This window comes from Ixodes scapularis, unplaced genomic scaffold (genome assembly GCF_016920785.2).
Source record: "Ixodes scapularis isolate PalLabHiFi unplaced genomic scaffold, ASM1692078v2 PGA_scaffold0__279_contigs__length_252992795, whole genome shotgun sequence".
In the NCBI taxonomy this organism is placed as follows: Eukaryota; Metazoa; Arthropoda; class Arachnida; order Ixodida; family Ixodidae; genus Ixodes; species Ixodes scapularis.
Genome location: NW_024609835.1, coordinates 62,800,155 through 62,814,747, shown reverse-complemented (window position 1 = coordinate 62,814,747; position 14,593 = coordinate 62,800,155). Strand labels below are relative to the sequence as shown.

Below are 14,593 nucleotides of genomic sequence, written 5' to 3'. Positions count from 1 at the left end.
TTGAAGCTTCGAAAAAAATAACAATGGTAGAGGTTTCTTCATAAAACTTACTGAATTGTATGTTTCTGAGGACGCTCTACAACTTTATCGTTGGAACTATTGCTCTAAATTGATTATTTCCAAAGTTTATTCATGACTCTTACATAATTAGTTAATTGGGAAAAATACAAAAAAAAATAGTTTGACTAGCTCCAAACAATGAATGAACTTATTTCTCTGCTCTTGAGTTCCTAAAAGCCACCAAAATATATTCATAGCTTGACTAACGTTACGTGGAACACCCTGTATATACACCACGTAGTTATGGGTGACGCGGGCCAGGAAAAAGTCGCTTACTGTCAGCTTCTCCTCCCAACACATTGCGACATTTACTCATCGAGGCCTCGTTCAACAAACGCCGTGAGAGGCTATCCTGGAGCGCTCTACAAACAAACTTTTGTTTTGAGTCGTGTCCCACGCACCCAGAAACAAACACGTGCATGGCCACGACTACACCGTGGCCACGACTCAGGGAGAAGAAGAAAAAGTATATTAAACAAATGTTTGTGCTCCATCCTACGGGTTTCCATCTCGCGGAATAAAAATAACAAGCAAGAAACATTTCTGAGGATCACTGCCGGTCTTATCCAAACACGCCGTAAAGGGAATCCTCGCGGGGGTCTCAGATCGTCTTTTTAAGCAAAGCTCCACGCGGGGATCGGTGCCTCGTGAAGTTTATTTAGGAACCGGTATAGGGGTTTGCAGGATGCCTCGAACAGACGCGCATACCTGACGCGTGTCCCATTGCCAGTCAGCAGACTCTCTAATTTGAGCCAAGATACAGCGGAAAACGTCTCTCGCCAAGCACGCTGCTGCTCTTCTAGGGCGGGGAACAAAAGATGGTCTCTGAGAAGCGGGCAGCGGGGTCGTCGCCAAACTCCGCCTCCAAATCACAATATTGACTCTGCTTGCTCTGAGAAAACTTGAACGGCAAATGAGCCCTCGCTCTTGCACGGCCCGCGTTTTGCTGAAAAAGAGTTCGCCCGGTGTGCCCAGGGATTAGTTCGAAAGGCGGACGTGCATAACGACTTCGCTGTTTGTGTTTCGCTGCTTGTCCCGGCCAAGGCAGCCCGTTCGGAGCGTCCTGCCTGCTGGAAGGCGCTCGCATGTATAGTCGCTAACGACGCAGGACGACTGCTTGTTGTGCGCCGTGTTTAGCGTTTTGCGGTGCGCAGGAAACTATGTACATCGGGGATGAACGCCGGTTAGCGCCTAAGCGGGAAAGTAAGTCCTCGAGGGGGCTGAAGAGGCAGAATTTAACGACCTTGCAGAGTCTCCGTTAATGAAGAACCGGTTCGTTAAGCGACCATCCACGTTTCTGCACGTGAAAGTTTTCTTTCAGTAAACATGTGTTGCCAAGTGGGCATCGCAAGAAAACTTTGGTATACAGAAGGCATATGTAGTGCCTTACTCTTGCCCTCGCTGACTCTACACATTAGTGGCCCCTGTAGAGAGGGCAGGGTCGTATCTGTCAGTGGCGGCATTTGAGTTTTAAGCTAAAGTTCGGCTATATATCACAAGTGAAAAAGACGAGCCTCTTAGAAATATAGCTCATTCAGTGTTCTCAGAAGTGGTAGAAATTTTTTTTTTCTTTTTAATACGTTACTCGGAAAATTTACTAAAAAGGCCATGAAAGAATCTTTGGAGTTACGCTTTAGAGTGAATGAATCGTTCCTGCCCGTATTATTCTCGCTTTTAAACTAGCAGCATCAGGTCACCACTTGAAAGTTTAATGCTTCAGCCACCACGCTCTAAAGTTTTCTTGAACAGGTTATAAAGAGCGTAAAGCCTATAATAAGCATCGTCACGTCTAGAAGTAAGAATTACGTCTATTCGGTACGAGTTTCGTAAACGACATGTTCATTAGTTTTAGAGCGCAGCTCTTAGGCGCTCGTTCCCGTGTTTCGCGGCGTCGCCGTCGCCGTCGGCGTAACCACGCGCACTGCATTATGGGACGTCACAGACCTATACACCTACGGTATTCGATTCCCCGCTAAATTTAGCGAAAAAACTGAATTGGTGTGTAGGTCTGTGACATTCCATAGTGCAACACTACGCATTCAGTTTCCCCTCTAAATTTAGCAGCAAAAACTAACGTCACATGACCCCAACACCAGTTCACTTTCCCCGCTAAATTTAGCGGAGAATCGAATTGGTGTTGAGATCACAAGACGTCAATTTTCCCGCTAAATGTAGCGGAAAAACTGTGTTGGTTCATAGCTGACGTGACACGAAGTCATGTGACGTCACTTTCCGCGCTAAATTTAGCGGGGAAACTGAATTGGTGTTGAGGTCACGTGGCGTCAATTTTCCAGCTAAACTTAGCGGGGAAACTGTGGGAGGAGGGGAGAGTATGGAGAAGAGAGAGGATGAGGAGGAGGAGGGGTCGAGGAGAAGCAGGGGGAGGGGAGGGACAGGTGATAAAGAGGGGGAGAAGGGGAGCGTCTTCCGTACTCTCCCTCCTACTCCTCCTGCGTACCCTCCCCTCCTTCTCCTATATAAATAATATTATAATAAATAATAATTTAGATATATAGATATAATATATTTATATATTATATTCCCCCTGTGAACCGTCCCCTCTAGGCCGTCGCGCCATCCTACTCTTAATAAAGTGTAACAACAACAATATATATATATAATTTATATTATGTACGCAGGAGTACGAGGTCTATATTTGTACATATAGATATTTCTTCCTAAAATTCTTTAGCACGGTATATCGCAAAATCAAAATACCTCAAGAGCTGCGCTTTATTTTTGCATTACAGAGACTTGTGAACGTCTTTCATATTTTTGACTCGACCGCTTCTTCTTGAGAGTTCTTTTAGGCGTTGTGGAACTCACGAGGGTGAGCGCATGGCGTCCGGGGGAACTTTTCTTGCGCTTGCGGGAACAAAACATTGGCAGGAACTACGCGCTCACGCCTGTGCCTCCCAAAACTCCGCACAAGGCATGTGGAATAGAGTAAATGCGACAAGACACAACAACAGGAGACGCATCATCCGGCATGCGTATCATATTTGTTGGTAATTACATCAGTAAACGTAGCCACTAAATACGTTCCATGTAAAAAAGAAAAGAAACAAAAACACTGTGAACCTCACTTTGCATAAAGTAGATGCGAGCGCGTACTTTGTACACAGGATTCTTTGCCCACCAACTTAGTGCACTTTGCCCGCACCTTCTACATAAGAAAGCCAAAGTGCTGAATTTTTTTGTGGCACTAAAGAAGGCGACCATACAGCAGAGATTGGACAACACTTCTAGCACAACGCTGACACCATAATCGTGTCTAATCTCTGCCCTATGGTCACCTTCTTTAGTGATGCAGGAAAATTCAGCACTTGGGCTTTCTTATGTAGGAAGTGTTCACTTTGTAAACCTTAAATGTTTGCCTTTCGTTGTTTCAATACAAGCAGACAACTAATTTATGCGCATTGTCCCTACAGCTGAAACATACCGCTAAAATGCGACCACACCTCTTACCCGAAAAATAATAAGATAAAAACTTGTTGAAAACAACCGATAAGCATTAGCAGTCTTAACTCGTGTCTATAACAGGTCGCCACGTGACCTGGTTGCAGGTTTCTCCCGGCGATGTTCATCACAATTACCCGCCTGGGTTGGCTATGACCAGACCGCGTAAGGATTTTGTTGGGGTCGGTCATTGTTGCGACTGCATCTGATTAAACACGAGCTCGACCCAAATCTTTGTCGGAGGTATTGTAGAGCATTTTTAGATACAATGTTGAAAAACATTCTTATTTAAGTTTGAAAAACATTGATAAATATAGTACGCAAACCGTCTTCACAAGACCAGCACCGCTCTCTTTGCGCACTTCAAGGAACGCTGTAGATCGGCCCCCCCAGCGCGAGCAACACAATCAGCAAAAATAGCCAAATTACTTTTTCTTTATATTGCAAAAGCCTAATACACATCTTCAAAGTGGATGCTAAAAAACTTCTTTCGCGGTAAAATCGGGCGCGACGAAAGCAGAAAAGCTTAGACATGCCAACCCGGTCAGTCGCGGCTAACGTCAGTTTCCAACGTGGCCTCTTCTATAGTCAGTTTCTGTGAACAAAAAAATTCGCCGAAACTGGCGGTTTGTGAAGCCTTTTATTTTTGAAACTCCACCTAAAATGTATTATTTTACTCAACACTAAAAATAAAATGTGATCCAAAAGCGTAAAGGAGCTTCAAAGCATAAGAGCAACGCAGAAAGCAGAGAATATAAAGGTAGGCATTCAAACGATGTAGAGGGCCATTTGTATCCAGGCGATTCTAATTTATTGTGCTTTATTGGCCTGGTAGCCAGCCGTAAGTATTCCGCAAATAACGCTAATATAAGGCGACGAACAAAAACCTTGAATCCTTCGTAATATGTTAGCTTGTTGCTGGTTTCTGAATTGCACATTCACAGAGCAATATAACTGTATTGTTTAGTTTCCCTCGCCGTAGTGTCTAATTACCCCCGCAGAGATCCGCATTAGTTTGAGCCTAGCACGGTCAATTAGTGTAGTCCGAAGCTGGTGTTTAACACTCGATGGCCTTCAGAATTCCAGACCGTTAATGAATGGCACATCGCAAAATTGTAAATTATACTTCTATTTATTTTTTAAAAAATGCGATATATGTTAGGCATGTGGTATAAGAAAATTACTGTTTAGACAGAATCCAACTAAGGTGGTTCTTCGCCAAATTAAAAAAAAAAGAACTGGAAAGGAAAGCACTGGAGAAAAAAGAAGACTGAAGAATGGTTGCTGGGCGATTTAGAGCCTATAGGTCACGAAATTCAGAAGCTGCCTTTGACTTTCACTCTGCTTGCTTTTGTTCTTATCTCTAGGTCCAAATGAAAGGGGATGATGGAAAAAGTGTGGTGCTCATTCATGTAACAAGCTGCTATCAGGTCTGGATAAGAGGAAGACTAAGGAAGTTAGAGAAATAGGAATGGGAATCTAAAAATAGTTAAGTGATACTAAAGAATAAAAATATCATTTCGCTACTCAACACCTGGAAAATATTAATTTCTCATCAATGCAAGTTGTTGTATCTAACCGGCATGATTTCCGAAATTTCAATATCTCGTCAATTTCAAACACCAGAGATCGAGGTAGTCAATCCTAGCTATTTCTGCTTTATACTGAGCCGCATGCGTTACGCATGCGGCTCAGTATAAAGCAGAAATAGCTAGGATTAACTACCTCGATCTCTAATGTTTTCCCGCGGCACGGCTCGCGCTTACGTGCTCCCAGAACTGTCGTGCCTTATTTAGCACACTTTTTTGGTACGTATATTGTTTTTGTCTTCTTTTTTGTCTGTGAAAATAGGGCTTTAAAAACTATAGCTTCAAAGTAGAGTCAAGCTTGACCTTTTCTGGTCAAAGTCTGGGTCTCTCGGCCCTAATTTCGACAAACAAGTGTCAAAGTTCGAGTTCACTGCTGGTAGTTTGGCTCTCACGTGGTAACGTTGGGCTTAATTTGCCAAACAAGTGCAGAAGCTGGTCTTCACTTTTGCATCTTCGGTTCAGACGTGGCATCATTGTGGCAAGTTTCGAAATATGGCAATTATGTGGCAAACCAGAGGAAAGCCATAGAAAGGTACTCTGACACCAACTAACGCACGGCGGAGCATAACTGTATTAGGCCTAAATTACCTGTCACTACGATTGCCAAACCTGTGCCAAGTTAGGTGTTTTTCTATCTGGGCTTGCTTCCAGGGCAGTTTAAGTATCCCCGGTCCAGGCTTCTTGTTGCATCCTCTAAGCACCTCGACATAAACTGTAGTCAAGTGCTGAGCACTGTAACGCTCCTCAAGACAGCCACCTCACGCAGGTGATTGCTTTCGCCGGTCGATCGAATCCCACAAAGAGCGGACATTTTAACCGTTTCATTAACAGAGTCTTCCAACCGAAAAATTGATTCGGTAACGTCCGCGATAAAACTATCGCCTTTCTAATTTATTCCAACTTTTACTCTTCCCTACTTTTTTTTTTTTTTTAGCTTAGCTTTGAGCGAGCACGTCGAGAAAAATTATCATCACCAGCCTGGCTAAGAAACCCCAAGACTAAAGAACGCGCAAAGGCGTACTGGACTTCCTTTTTGTAATACGAATGAAACGATTCATCTTCATACATCACTTACTTCCCGGGATCCACATCTCTGCCTGAATCCTTCGGGTAGCCTCGTTGTGTTCTTTATGATGCTCTGCGTACAGCGCGCCTCCGTATTTTATTAGTTTCTTTCGTTCCGGTCGCTCACGGGCCTTGTACTGAAGCAGTCTCACCGTTATGTTTATGTTTGCTGAGCGGAAGTTAGTTCCCAAGTAACCCGGACTAAACTTTTCTGAAAGCGGTGTTGCTGCAGTCAGTGTGTATACGGTGTTAGTCGCTATTGCGCACGATTTTATTTCTCTTATGGGCATGTACAAGTGAGATTCCGAGAGTATATACTACGCCTCCAGCACAGTCTTTTTTTATTTTTTTCCCTCGAGTCGGCAAACGTGTATATTTTTGAGTTGCAATGTGTGTGTAAGTGCGAAAACATCTGCAACCTACTTCTACTTGCAGACTATATTGAAAACGGGAAAAAGGTCCTGGCCAATACCTTCGAATTTTCTGGAAGAAAGTTGGAAAACAAAACGTATAAACAAACATATAAGAAATATGCGTACCTTTCTTGACTTTTGTCGTGATATTCTCATCCGTTAACTCTTAAAGCAAACAAAGTGTTTCAACTAACTTGTAGCAAGACTTCTAAAATAAAACTGGTGGAGGCTATGCAAATTGACCAACACTCTATATTGTTCACAGTCATATTGAGCAGGTTAATATATATATATATATGTTTTGCAACGTGCAAAGCTAGTTTATGGAAGGGGTGGTGCAACGACTTTTGTACTTCGTGTAAATGCCGCTTAGAATGAATCCCAGACCTTTATATCCTATAGAAACTCGGGTTAGTTCTCCTCCTCGTGCAATATTAATCGCAAAATAAAAATTTAAAAAACGAGCTGCGTTTTCCCCACAGCTCACAGCCAAAACAAGCGGTCACGTAATTTGGAGCCGATTGTATGCACTGATCTCGCATGGCTGCTCTCTGAGCTGGCGCAAGTGAAGCCACCGGAAGTTCAATGCTTGGCCCGGAAACCGGGCGTCTACTGGGCTTCCTAGTAATTCAGCCGATGCTGTAATCTATGCTTTTCTTGAGTCTTTGAATGGGTTTTAATAATACCATTTTGAATTAAATTCAGAAAATAAGGCCTTTGAACGTGGGACATATGCACACCTGATCAACTAGAAGCTCAAAATATGTACATCGAATGGCTTCCCAGGAGACTTCTCGGGTCTGCACGCGCGGTTGCTGCGCAAGAAGCAGGTTTTATTGAGATGACAAGAAAAAATCAGCGTCCTGGACGCTGTTCTAACCAGCACTCGGAAGAGTTGAAAAGCCTGTAGAGCGCTCACTTCCAGGACAAGCCGCTCATTTCCGGTGGCTTCATAACTGTTTCCTCAATGAGCCATTCAGAGCCGTTTATACGGGGAGAGTTTGGCCAATGGGGCGGAGCTTGTTGCCCACTAGAACCAGCGGATTTCGTGATAACACAAAATGGCGTTACTTATTTGTCCTTTTTATTCCTGAAAAATCGCATAGATCTCCTATGAGTCAGAGCCACAAAATGGCGGACAGAAGTAGTCATCTCCCGGTTGTCAGGCTACGGTGATGCAGTTGCCAGGCTGTCAAAATCTCCTTAAGAAGGCCAAACTCTCTCGGAATAAACGGTTCTGGCGCAATCCAGCCACTTTAGCCCCCTAGTGGAGATCTGTGATTATATTCCGCCAATGTTTATCATAATAACGCACTGGGGTTGGGAAAGCACAGGACACGCTCTGAGCTCCGGACATTGCAAAAGTTCGGCTATTGTCGTCATTGAAGCAATTGGGGACGAGCCACTACCCGAATGCTTGTCGAGCTACTCATTATCGCCAGCCTAAATCGAGTGCTCACGCAATGCTCGGGTTCAATCTATGGGCCGCATTCAAATATCGTCACTGGGGACAATAAATGGACACTGGGGAACGCCGCGACCTCCAAACTAAAGGGCTGTTTATACTCCAGCGTCGACAAACGCAACGCGCGCCGGCGCAGACCGACGTTCGTCGGCCACTACGTTGCGCCGAGAAGCGCCCGAACGATGGTGTTTACAGTCCAGCGCAGACCAACGCTGGTCCAGCGCGCCCCGACGATCTGCCCCACTTTACGCATGCGCGTCTCCGTGGCAACCGCATCGTCTCTACGCACACAATGGGCGGTAGCTTGCGCCATCTAGCCTAGAGGCAATCGGTCAGTGTGGTTCGTCCTCATGTTGTCATGTCACGCTTCAAAACAACCATTCGGGGTAGCGGTTAGCAGTTCAAAAGCAAGCAAATGATGGTGATAACGAGTGAAAACCAGCATTTATTTTCTCCTACATGCCACACAAATGTCAACGAAAAAAAAAAGAAAGAAAAAGCCCGATAACCTTTGAATTTAGCTGCTTGCAGGTTCGCCGGAATCGTGCCAAGCGACTCCCGCGATTTCGCCGGAATGCTTCAATGAAATCTATGCACTCGATATTCCACAGAAACCTCTTTCTGACAGGTAGCCGGTAGGTTATCATCCTAGTACACTTTTACGCTGACTTAACAAACGGACACCGAAGGGAGCGGACGATGCCTCAATCACGCATGTACGCGTTCGAAATTGTAACGCACTTTACAAAGCCTATACAAATAATACAAGATTCAGTCCAATTGCCATCGCGTATCGCTACTATCGTTTACAAGCTCAGAGTCTCAGACCGTTTACAAGCTGGGACAGCCCAATTGAAAATTTCTGGCCGGCTAAATAGTTCAGAGGCTTCCGTGACCGCCGTTCCCGTACATTCGACGACGCTTTTTCGATCAGGAACAACTGCCGGTGAGTGCGACTGGCACATGATAATAAATAGCACACACATTAGGTCATCCTTAGTTCTAATTAACCCTACCTCTGGCGCGTCATCGAGCTTCCAGCTCTTGCCGGCACCCCAACACCACGGCCCACCACCACCGGCTCGTAAGGCCGATAGGCCTATCGAGATTCGAGGGTAGTGCATACTCGGAACGGTCCACGTCCACGCACACACTCGCTCAGTCAAGCGCACGAACGTTAAATACGCACACCAACACGGGAACACAACAGCACACGACACACGGCAAGAACGACAGCTTCAGATCCCAGAAATGAGCATCTCGCACAGTCTGGCCCCGACGACCTCGCCAACCCGATTCCCGAATGAGGCATTCGCGCGAGGGCTTCTGGGATAGCCTGCGTCGGCGGCGCCGACGTCCAACGTCGAACGTAGAGCATGTCCAAGTCCGTCGCAAGCTACGACGTCGCGCGTCGAGCTGCTCAGCGCGGCGCCGCGTTCAACTTGACGTTGGAGTTTAGACACCCCGTTCGCAGACAGCGTCAGCGAGCGTGAACGAGCGCGTGAGCTCGTTGACGTTACGACGGAGTATAAACAGCCCTTAAGTCATCAAGTTTTGCGCATGAGAGATAGAAACAAAACGAACGCTTTTATTCTTGAAATTACACCGCCGCAAAGAAGTTTCTTGGTCAATGGCGTTGCGTGAGAGTATACATGGGTCCCACTAGTGCCAGTAACTCATGTAAACCGCCAATTTAACACAAATTGTTTTGCTAACTTTTTAAGTATTACCTTGTACGCAAACCCTCCAATACTAAAGATGTAGAGCGTGTTCAAAACACTCATCGTGTTGTTTCAATTAAGGCAGCCTTCGTGTGTTAAATTGTTTTAAGCATTATATAAAGCGCGCGAAATTAATGAAAATTGGAAGTGACGAAAGCGCGAAACACATATGAGCAAATATCGCATCGCATCGCAGCGCCGCGCGGCGTAACTATAGAAACGAGCAGACATGTGCGTAACGCGTTGTTAGTCACGAATTACTTCTACCTGGTTACTTTTTTCGGCAGCGAGTAGCTTTTTTAGTTATTTTTTTTTTTTTTTGAAAAGGAACGAGTAGCGTGCTTAGTTACTCTTAAGGTCACGTAACGAGTAACGGTAGTTCGTTACTTTTGAGAAGTAACGTGTACAAAAACGCTTAAACTGCCTCCGTTTCATCCGAAGCTGAGTATGCGTCTTTTGCCACAAAGGCGGAGGGGTAACCCGGAAAAACAAATAATCGCTGACCACGCTAGTCGAACTCTAGAGATGGGAACATACTTCACACAGAGAACACAATAAGGATCGTTGGTTGAACTTTCTAGGGTCGGGTACAGACCGAATGTAAAGCCGTTGGTTGCCGACGCTAAAGGCACAGAACCCATTCTCAACTTGGAACTTTAGAAGCAGAGAGTAGAGAAGAGAGACGGGAATCCCAGATTGACCAGATCTTGCTGAAGCACAACACTGCCATTCCTTTGAGCGCGTCAGTAGAACGACTCTTTTGCGTAGCCGGAGATGTATTCTCAGGGAAGCGGGAAAACATGACCGATGGCAACTTTGAGAGGCAACTATACTTAAGTGCAACGACTACTGAAAAGAAAACAATAACCCATGAAACTTAAATGGTTGTGTATTTGGTCCTCCAAGTAACAAGAACGTAACTCGTTACATTTGGCGTAAACTAACTCGTCTTCTTTTTCTTTTTTTCGTTTTTTTTAGAATCGGTAACGAGTGATTTATTGAGTTGCATTTTGAGCGAGTAACGAATAACAATATTTAGTCACTTTTTTTTTTTTTCGGGGGGGGGGGGGGGGGGGGGCGTTACGTGTACATGTCTGGAAACCAGCAACGACAGAGTGGGTGTGTGTATATATGTTTGTTTTTCCGAATAAAAATTCAGTTGAAAGTAGCGCATCGTTTCGTCCATTCCTTCTGTTGTCCTTGTTTTCTGGAGCTTTTCGAATCTACGACAGACGCGGTCGTCATGGTTACGCCGCTCAGCGGCGCGATTTTCGCTCGCATGTGTTTCACGCTTTATGGTACTAACCATCGCAGTTCCCTAACAAATAATCGCGTGGAATTATTTTTTTTAAAGAAAAGGAATTAATCATCCCATGGAGCGAACCGACGTCATCAGCTTTGAAGCCGCGCTAAACGGCGCCTTCCCCTGTCTCGATGTCGTCTGTAGCAGAAATCTGATGGCTAGGCTCCCATTGGCTGGCGCGCGTCATCAAGGAACGAGGCTCCCATTCGCTCTCGTGCGGAGTCGTTCCAAACAAAGCTACGAGAAAAGCTTCTCTCCATGGCGGCGCAGCGCACGCAGCGGCCCGGCCGCTGGTAAGAGGGAGCGGTAGCCGCAGAGCTGGCGGAGCCCGCCCGGGCAAACTCCGGAAAGGCTGCACGGCCGATTTTAGCCCGGCGGGGCCACTTACGAGAGTGCGCGCTCGGCCGTCGGCCGTCGAAACTTGGCCATCCACACCACTACGCCCCAGACGAACTAAATAAAAGAGCGGAAGAACGACATTCATGGTTTCGCATTCACAACTCATAAGAAGTGCGTAGGTGTCCTCGGACTTTAGTTGATCCCGCGCGCTTTAATTAATGGTAGAAAAGATTACAAATACAAAAGCTAAGTTGATGGAAACGACACAAGGGAATGTCTCTCAACACTACAACTTTTGCATTTGAGGGTTTATGCGCAAATAGAAAACAATAATTAATTTGTGCCCATTAACCAGCATGGCACGTTGTAATTTTTTTTTTATTTCCTCAATGGTAGTGTTATTTATACTGCGTTGGCTTGAGACAAGGAACGTGTACCAGCTTTTCTTTTTTTTAAGTCTTGGTACAAGTAACTTGAAACATCGTGCACATGAGAATGCACAGGGTGTCCCAAAAATAATTTTGTGTCGTATGTTTTTGTTTTTTTCACTTCGAAAACAAATTACGCATCTTCGAATCCTCATCTTTTGCCAAAGGTATACTCTAAAAAAAGTCTCTGCGTCTACTTTCACGCACAACACTCGGAGAACCAATCAGCGCAACTTACGGAGGCAGCTCAGCGAATGACGATGCCGAAACATATGTTTAGACAAACAAACGCAGTCTGAGTTGTGACATTAAGCAATGCAAGCGTGACGTTTTGCATTGCTTAATGTCACAACTCAGACTGCACTTTTTGGTCTAAACAGATGTTTCGGCATCGTCATTCGCTGAGCTGCCTCCACAAGTTGCGGTGATTGGCTCTCCCAGTGTTGTGTGGGAAAGTAGCCGCACGGGCTTTTTTTAGAGTGATAGCGCTAGCGGTCCGAACCGGATGCCAAAGGTTCAGCGCCAACCGGTATTTTATTCAAAAGTTATGTTTTTTCTGACGTTTTCAATGGGAAAATGGCGGCCCACAGCGCTCTTGTACATATAGAGTTCTGTGGCGCCAGTTACTGAAAACGGGTGAAAATAAACTCTATTTTCCCATCGAAACTTACAGAAAATCACTTGTAACTTTCGAATAAGATGACGGTTAGTACTAAAACTTCCGAATCTGATTCGGACTGCTAGCTCTACATTTCGGCGGGGAAGCTTTCGGCGATACGTAGTTTGTTATTGAGATTATAAAACCCTGTAATTGTGTGTGTGTGTGTGGAAAGGGGGAGGATGGGCCGCAGACACATTTTGGTTTAAATTATAATTATTAAGAAGTTACCTCCTCTGTGATGTCCAGTAACCCCTGACGCAAACTGACATGATCGTTTTGAGAAGAAAGCCATGCTGTGTGTTAATATTATTTTAACAAAAATGTCTACCGATAAATAGGATGAACGTGGATAATTTAAAGGCCAGGTTCCGTGAATAACTTGGAAAGAAACATTGCCCAATGCATCAAAACTTTTACCCTTAATCATTTTGAGCGTCATTTTTTATTTTTTATTATTATCATTATTCTTATTTGTCGCACATTACAAGTCAACCTGTTCATAGGCACAAAATAGAGAAACCCAATTGAAATAAGCTTAAGCCGATGTTATAATAAATGCTTTCGCCATCAAGGGAGAAATGTACAAGCTTTGGTATATGTACACCGGAAGCGGCTTCACCGTTGTTATAAACTCTAAACCTGAAATGAAATACTGTACTCACATCCTGCAAATAGTTTGCTTCGTGATGTTTCATTTCAAATGGGCAGTCTGTTCAGCAAACTGAAGGCGAAAATATTGAGCGAACGTCCGCAATCTTGGCGCTTGGCAATACTAGGCTCGTCTCTACGATTCTGTACTTTTCCCACCCAACTTAATTAGGTTCCCGAAGCCTCGTCCCGCTCAATACGAAAGCTCACGGGAAGCGTCGCCTTTATCAACGTGTTAGCCGCACATTAAGTTTAACGTTCGTCCGAATGGGCAACGGAATTAATAAAAAGCAGACTCGCCGGCATGACCAGGGACGCTTTTTTTTTTTCAAAGGTCTTTTAAGCATTATACCAAAGCAGATAACTGAGGAGAAGACCTAGTATCGGAGAACAAAAGAACGGAAATAACCGTAACGTAAAGCAACTTTCTCCCCTTCATCGTTTTGTAAAAAGAGCTTTGCAAAAAGAAAAAAAAAACACAAATAAGGGGGCGGCGGCAAGCGACGGCAGTCGAGAGAAAAACATTTAAAAAGGGTGACTTTCAAAAACCTTTCAGCCTACTTTATTTTATTTATTTCTCTCCTCTACTCCTTTGTTTTCGTTTCCACGGTTTTATAGGGCGATTAAGAGCTGCAGAGACCCGCTTTCGGAGGACTTTGTCCCCAAATCCCCATCTCGAATGCGGCAGCGGGGGGAACGCACCTGAATCGCGGCCTGGGGCCGTGGTATTTAGGCGCGAAACGAGGGATGAGGAACCCGATCGACGTTGGGCTCGAGCTTCGAAGAACCCCCCCTGGTTTCATTCTGGAAATGAAGGCCCGAGTCCCTCGGACGGGCTCGGGTCTAGGTCTGGCAAAGCGTACGTGCGTGCTCTCAATAGAACGCCGCTACTCTCTCTCTCTCTCTCTCTCTCTCTTTCTCTCTCTCTCTCTCTCTCTCTCTCTCTCTCTGTCCCGTCTTGCTGAGGGAGCGGCGCCATTGTGTTTGACCGAGGTGGGATTGACTTCACTGCGGTGCAGCAGGACGACCTAAAACGTCATGTGGGAAAGCCGCCCCAAAATATTGAGTGGGGCGAAACGGCAAGCAGGTTCGTTGATCCTTCGGCATTGTCGCTGATGACCAGGCGGCCGACTTGAAATACAGCTGGTTATAAAGCTCGAGGACAAAGTGCTGTTTTATAAAATACGCGACACCTCCATTTTGGGACTGAGATACTACGCCATTAAAATTACTTCTTTCTATTTATTTTTAACGTGTGTATAAGGAATTGCTCGTTTCGATTTCAACGCATAGGGGGAAACTTTGTTGACGCTAACAATTCCTTCCAAAACGCCGTAAATATCGTGGTAATGACTAATTCTGTGGCTATATATAAGGTTAATGTAACGACTTGGGGGGCCTTTATTTGGTACTCAATCGCACTCGATAGCTATACGTATAAT

The 14,593-nt window shown here is 45.0% G+C and overlaps 1 protein-coding gene across 1 annotated transcript in view; it reads right to left on the bottom strand.

Annotated features, from left to right (window-relative positions):
- The window catches only part of LOC8042734, a 97,402-nt gene that overhangs the window by 13,919 nt on the left and 68,890 nt on the right, over positions 1-14,593 (bottom strand). The gene's annotated exons all lie outside the window — the stretch shown is intronic.